Source organism: Miniopterus schreibersii (assembly GCF_964146895.1).
Source record: "Miniopterus schreibersii genome assembly, chromosome: 12".
In the NCBI taxonomy this organism is placed as follows: Eukaryota; Metazoa; Chordata; class Mammalia; order Chiroptera; family Miniopteridae; genus Miniopterus; species Miniopterus schreibersii.
The window spans coordinates 56,407,748-56,414,504 of NC_138112.1; the positions used below are offsets into that span (position 1 = coordinate 56,407,748).

Below are 6,757 nucleotides of genomic sequence, written 5' to 3' on the forward strand. Positions count from 1 at the left end.
TACCGTATCCTTGGCCAGGAAAACTATGCCTGGCGTGCGGGCGGTCAGGGGGTGCAAGGGGAGGTAAGAAACTGGAGAAAAGCACTGAGGATAGAAACGGAGATCAGGGGTGGAGGAACGGAACGGGGAAGGAGAAGGTGAAATCCAGATCAGCGCGCAGCCCTTGAAACAGGTCAGGACAAGAGGCGAGACCCGGCGAGCGGGGGCTCGAGTCCTGTTTTTAAACGGTGACAGCTGTGTAGCAGAGGGATGAGGGAGGTTGCAGGACTGTACAGTTTACCCGGGGAAGCACATCTGTGCAGAATTCCTCTCCGTTGGCTCAGGGAGGTGGGAAAGGAATCGGCCCAGAATGGATACCTTGTCATCATCACACGTTTAACCTTTAATTAATTAATTTGTTTGTTTGTTTGTTTGTTAACAGAGATCAGCCTTTTATTGAATGTGTTACAAAAGGTTTAGTCAAAAAGAGCGAAGCCCTTGTCATCATCAGACTCTTCTGCCTTTGCTTCCACTCTTCTCAGGGGGCAGCCGCGGTGGAGGCGTCGGGACCTCCTGCTGGGGCAGGTCCACCAGCCCCCACAGTGCAGACGAGGCTCCCAGTGCCGACATTGTCAGGGCCTTTGCAAACAAGCCTGGCCAGGAAGGTCCAACATTTACCCCAGCTGCTTTAATGGAGCATTGATCTTATCCTCTGTCACCGTCACCTCACCTTCGTGCAAGATAAGGGCCCAGTAGAGACAGGCAAGCTCCTAGACCGAGGCCATGGTGCGGGCCAGTGGTGAGCGAGCGCTGCCGGGAGCTGCGCTGGTCGCCAGGTGAAGTGAGGGCCTCACCCCAACGCGGCCTTAGCTTCCTCCGAAGAACCGAGCCCCTTACCGGCAGCTGGGGAAAGGAGCAGTTAACCTTCTAAATAAACTGCTAAATTGCAGACATCATCTCATTTAAAGGCACTATGGAGTGATAGCCAAGCAGACTGAGGTTCAAGTCCCAGGTCTTCCACTTATTAGCTACGTGAACTTAGATGAATCACTTCAGGTCTCTGAGCTTCAATAGGTCCTGTAAGTTAAGGATATTAAAACCTTCTTCAAAAAAAGAAAAAAAGAAAAAGAAAAAATAAATAAAACCTTCTTCAAAGGACTAATAAGGAAAATTTAAAATAATGTATGTAAATTGCTTTAGCACAAGGTCTGACACAAGTGGACATTTAATACTAATTCCACCCTTGGTCTGACCCTCACTTTGCAGTGCCAGCCATGTCTCTCAAATGTTTCTTTCTGAGTCCGTCTAAACTGCCCCCAATCTTACTCATGATTTTTTTTTTTTCAGTGGGGTGTGAGTGCTCCATACGATTGCACAATCCAAAATTAGTACAGGTATCCTCTCTCCGGGGCTACCGAAGGCCATGTGAGCACTTGCTACCTTTCGGACTATATTCCTCTTTTTCCCCTCATCTGTTACCTGGTGGTGTAATCTGTACCATTTTATTTTCTTGTTCTTTCACCTTTGAGTGATGAGGCAATAATCGTTGCTACAGGAGCATTTACTCAGCCAAGCTATTTCACCAGCCTTTCACCCTCAAATATACTCTTTGTTCCCCAACTGAAAATTGGGCTGTCTTTCACGAGCAGAGATGACACGGTGACACTCCTCACCTTCAGCGGGCTTTGTTCGTTTCCTTACAATAACAAGAGGTTGTGAGCTATCCCCAAACTGTTTCCCTTGGGACCTCAGCCTTATTAATAAGAAACATGATTGGAGGACTGAAGCAGTAGGCTAGAAAGTTGTGCAATTACAATTCCAACCTTAGCCGTAAAGCTGTCACATATCAGAGGATGGATGGGTGGGCATATCCACTGAAATTTCAAATAAGAAGTCTCACGGATGGCTCTGTTTGTTTGATAACCATCTTACATAGGGAAGGAGGAAGTGGTCTCCTCTGTGTTCTGTCATTAATCTAGCTCTCAGCACATTGCCTGTCGTTTGTTACTCTTTTAGAGAATTAGTGAGATTCTGTACACACACTGGAGAACGCAAGGTGCGTAAGAAGTCAGTTTTCGATTTAGGGCCGAAAGGAAGGGTGAAACACCCATTTTATCTGTTTTACTATTGAGAGATATTCCTAGATACTCAATAGCATTCTTTGTGCCTTAGTGCTCGTCAGAGGAAAATTACCCATTCAGTGAAATGGTCAGCAGATCCAAATGAATTCTAGACTATAGATGCTTCGTTCCCAAATGAAGGTTGGTCTAGATGAGTTTTGCCACTTGACCTCTATGAACCTCAGTTTTCTCAATAACTCAGTACTATATTCTTTCCAAGCACCCATGGAACATTTACAAAAACTGGCCCCAACCTAGATCACAGAAAAGTCTCAACAAACATAAAATAGTTTATATCACTCAATCTGCACTTGCTGTCTAAAATACAACAATATTAAAAATTCTTTGGCAAAAACATTACCAATCACCCCATCATACTGCATTCTAATATAGTTAGAAAATTTAAAACACTTTTCTAAATAAATGCTTGATCAGTTAAGAAATGTGATAAAAATTATTTAATATTTAGGACAAAATTACAACCAGGAAACAATATATCAAACAACTAAAATAGTTTTTGAAGGGAAATTTATAACCTTAAAAACATATGTTAGAAAAAAGAAAGATTAAAAATTAATTTATCAAGCAACTAAAGCAGTTAGAAAAAGAATCACAGATTGTATGCCCCAAAACAGGGGGGGAAGGGATAAAGATAGGCACAGAAATTAATGAAACAGAAAAAAGGGAACAAGAAAAAATATAACACCAAAAGCTTATTTTTTGAAAAAAATTAATATAATAGAGAATCCTCTAGTAAGATCTATTAAAATAAAGAGAAGACAGAAACAATATCAAGAACGAGGAGTATATAATCACAATTAATTTTAAAATAATAAGAAAATATTATAATCAACTTTATGCCAAGATATTTGAAATGCAGGTGAAATATGCAGGTTTAAAAAAAAACTATAAATTACCAAAATTAAGTCAAAAAGAAATAGAAAACTTGAGTGAACACTATAATAAAGAAATTGAATAATTAATTTAAGAATCTACCCATGATAAAACAATAAGAAATTATTTTTAAGTGGACAGATTGCTAAAAAAAAATCAAAACATCTGACAATGCCAAGAGCTGTGAAGAATAAAGGGAAAAGGAAATTTTCAAAATCAGATGATGGGAATGTAAGTTGGTACAACCACTGGAAGAGGAATTGGCAGTGTCTTCTAAAATTGTTGATTTGTACATATCCGATGACCCAGCAATTCTACTTCCAGGAATTTGCTCTAGAAAAAGTCTGGCACACATCTACAAGAGCAGATGTACAACACTGGTCACTGCAGTATCTTTTGAAATGGTGCAAAACAGAAAGTTATGTAAATTTCTATTAATAGATAAGTAATATATGTATATGTATATGCATACAGTGTATATAGAGAGGGAGAATGAATGAGCTTAGATACATGTTTCAACAAAGATAATTCTTAAAAACAAATTTTTGAAAGAGCAAGTTGCAAAAGGATACATATAGTATGATATTATGTAAAAGTTTTAAGAACACAAAAAAATAATAATATCCATAGTGGATTCAGAAAGCCAGATAAATATTGATACAGTAATTTTAAGACCTGGATGGGGTGATTCAAACCAATTTAAAGGCAGTAGGTCCTCTGGGGAAGGAGGAAGGGAAATGGAATAGGAAAATATTCAATCATATCTCTAACATTTTATTTCTTTAAGGAAAAAATGTAAATGTGTCAAGTCTGGGCAGTGTTCATAGATGTCTCTATATTAGTCTCTGTATTTCTTCTGTATGCTTAAAATGTTTGTGATGTTTAAAAATATAGAGAAAATAGTACCTACTCTGTCTTCTTCCATAAGCATTAAAGGATATTTTTTTCAAGTGTTCTGTAAACAGCAAGGTGCAGCGGAGCCTGAGGCGGAGGCGGGAGCCAGGCCTGAGCCCCTCTCACCTGCAGTTCAACGGGTCAATGTTAAGATCATTGTCGAGCTGGAATGTTGGCTAGAGCTCAAGTGGCATGTGGCCAGGAGTGTGGAGAGCCAGAATCCGGAGCCCAGAAAGGGAAGCCAAAGGAGAGAGAATGTACTGGAAGGAGGGAAACGAGGGTCCTAGGATCTAACCAGGCAAGAGGAAGTGGTGTGAACAAATCCTGGAGGTGAAGGCTCAGGCCCACAGCAGGTTTTTACAGGGGTTGGTAAGTCAGTTCCTCGTGATGAATGGAACCAACAGCGGGTAGGGTTGTTGGTATTTCTGTGAGATATGTTACCTGGCAGCTTCGTAGAGTTGGTTCCACTTGTTTGGGTAGCTTCTTTGACGATGCTTCTTGCTCTTGAGACAGGCTGTGTTTCCTCAGACGCCTTGTTTGTCTTTGCTCTTTGCTCTGTGGAGGAAACATGGCCATGCTCCCTGTTAGTTAAGAGCATGGGCTCTAGGGTTAAACAGACCAGAGTTTGAATCCTGGCTCGACAGCTTCCTAGATGTGTGCTCTTTCAAGCTGTTTAACTTCTCTGAGCCTTCATGTAGTTTTTAAATTTTCTTTTTCAATTACCAGTTACATTCAGTATTATTTTATATTAGCTGCAGGTGTACAGCATAGTGGTTAGACTGAGATTCATATTGTCATCTGTGAGAGGGGGCTAATGAAAATGACTCTCCACTTTAGTTGACGAAGGCATCAATTAAACAGAGTGTTGACCATTTTCTGTTTTAAAAAAGAGTAAATAAAAATTAAGTTGTGGTTCTTCAAATACTGTCAGTCATCTAAAAGCAACAGTGTATTTCAGCAAATATAGACCTTTTTTATTCCAGTCTCTTAGGAGAGAGAATACTGATTATCCAGTTAACAAAAGGCAGCTGATCCTTTCCGGGGCCAGTCCCTTTGCAAACATGTGGGGGTTTCCAGGCAGCAGGGCCCAGGTCCTCACAGCCAGTCACAGATTCCTGAGCCCTGTCAAACCAGTTTGATCAGGCCACAAGGTTTCAAGCAACCTCCTTTAGCTCCTGCTCTAGCTAGGTCTATAAACTTACTAGATGTGTGCTCTATAAACTGAGGGGCAGAGAAAATTGGTTCTAACATTTGGGTTAAAAAAAAAAAAAAAAGACAAAGGAGAATTGAGAGAAGATGTATTCTGGACCTTGATATGATGGTTGCAAAACATGAATGTACTAAATGTCACTATTGGTAAACTTACATGTATTTTACTGCAATAAAGACAGAGAGAGACACACAATGATATACGGCTAACCCCTGAGATCCACAGACTAACCCACCAGGCACAAAACTGGACTGCAATTCCAGGAAAGAAACCGGAGAGAAGTGGTCACTTTATGAATCGACAGAGGCGCATAAAAAATGTAAATACATTGTTCATAACAGATACAAGTTTTCCATATCATGCAAGCAACCCTTAGTCTATCAAGGTGAACTGAAACCCAGATCTGTCCAACCTCTAAGAAACAACTGTACAATTTGCATTCAGCTTTATGGGAATAAATAGAACGTGATGGGTTCCAATGGTGCCATTCTCTTGGTGTGATAAGGGTAGTTCGGTTCTTCATCTATCAAAGGTGTCTGGTATAGGACTTTGCATTTCTTAAGACTGGCATAAGACTTGCCACCTGTTCTTTTCTTTTCCCAAAATTAAAGTCAGGCATTTGTTATTTTGGGCTTCATATGTTTAAAGAAGAAGTAAGAATCTGTTCATTAGAAGGCCTCTGACATAAAAGGTCTTTGGCTATGGATTACAGGGTTTGCCGTCCAATGTGCAAAATAGTCACCAACAAGCCTGTCCTTGCCAGTGTGAGCAATGCTACTGCTCCATCGTTAAGGGGAGTCTATTTCCTTTCCTGCTGAATTTGAGGTGTTTGGTTTCCTTTGACCAATGCAAGGTGACAGAAGTGACATTCTGGGACTTTAAAATAAAATACCAGCAGCCTCTGCTTTCACTGTCATACCATAAAGAAGTCCAGGCCATACTACTGGAGAAAGGCCTCATAGGGAGGCCCTGCAGGATGAGATGCGCATGGAAAGAGGAAGACTGAGGCACCTCAGCTGAAGGTCATTCATCACCATGGCCCCCTGATTGGAAAAGATGCGCTTTACCTGAGTCCTCCCTTGGAAACTCATTGGCTGCTCATAGAAATGCTGGGCAGATGGAAAACACCAAAGTCCACCTGCTTCATGGGGTTTATATTAATGGAGTAGAAAGAGCAGGGGCTTTGGGATCCAAATACCTGGATTTGAACAGGGACCTTCCCCTCTTTCCAATAAGCCACTGTGAACAAGACATATTGCCTCTCTGTTTCTTTCTAAAAACTAGAAATAATTTAATTTTTCGCACAAGGTGCTTTTGTGGAGATGAAGTGAGATTTATCCCACAAACATTTACTGAGCTCTTCCAAGAAATTTGACTCGACCCATTACATTGTCAGCCCTTTGAGAACAAGCTCGTTGTCCTCTCACTTTTTCTAAAGTTCCAAAAATATGTATTGTATGAATGAACTGGGACAGAGCCTGGTGACACAGCGAGGAATGTAGAATTGGTTCCTGAGAAGTTCAAAGTCAACGGGAAAGAATGTGTACAAAACTACAAAGTGGTGTACAAAATTTCACCTTTTAAATACAGTGATTCACTAATTCATTCATTAGATTTGCTAACTCTTTCCACCTCATTCCTAAGAGGATTTGCAGAAGCT

General features: G+C 40.7%; 1 pseudogene across 1 annotated transcript; it reads right to left on the bottom strand.

Moving 5' to 3' along the window:
- Nucleotides 1–455: 455 nt before the first annotated feature.
- On the bottom strand, nucleotides 456–4,463 carry LOC308565546 (large ribosomal subunit protein P1 pseudogene; annotated as a pseudogene). Its single transcript has 2 exons — nucleotides 4,329–4,463; nucleotides 456–749 (listed from the first exon to the last, which is right to left on the bottom strand). The product of its transcript is annotated as a large ribosomal subunit protein P1 pseudogene (transcript).
- Between the last annotated feature and the right edge of the window lie 2,294 nt (nucleotides 4,464–6,757).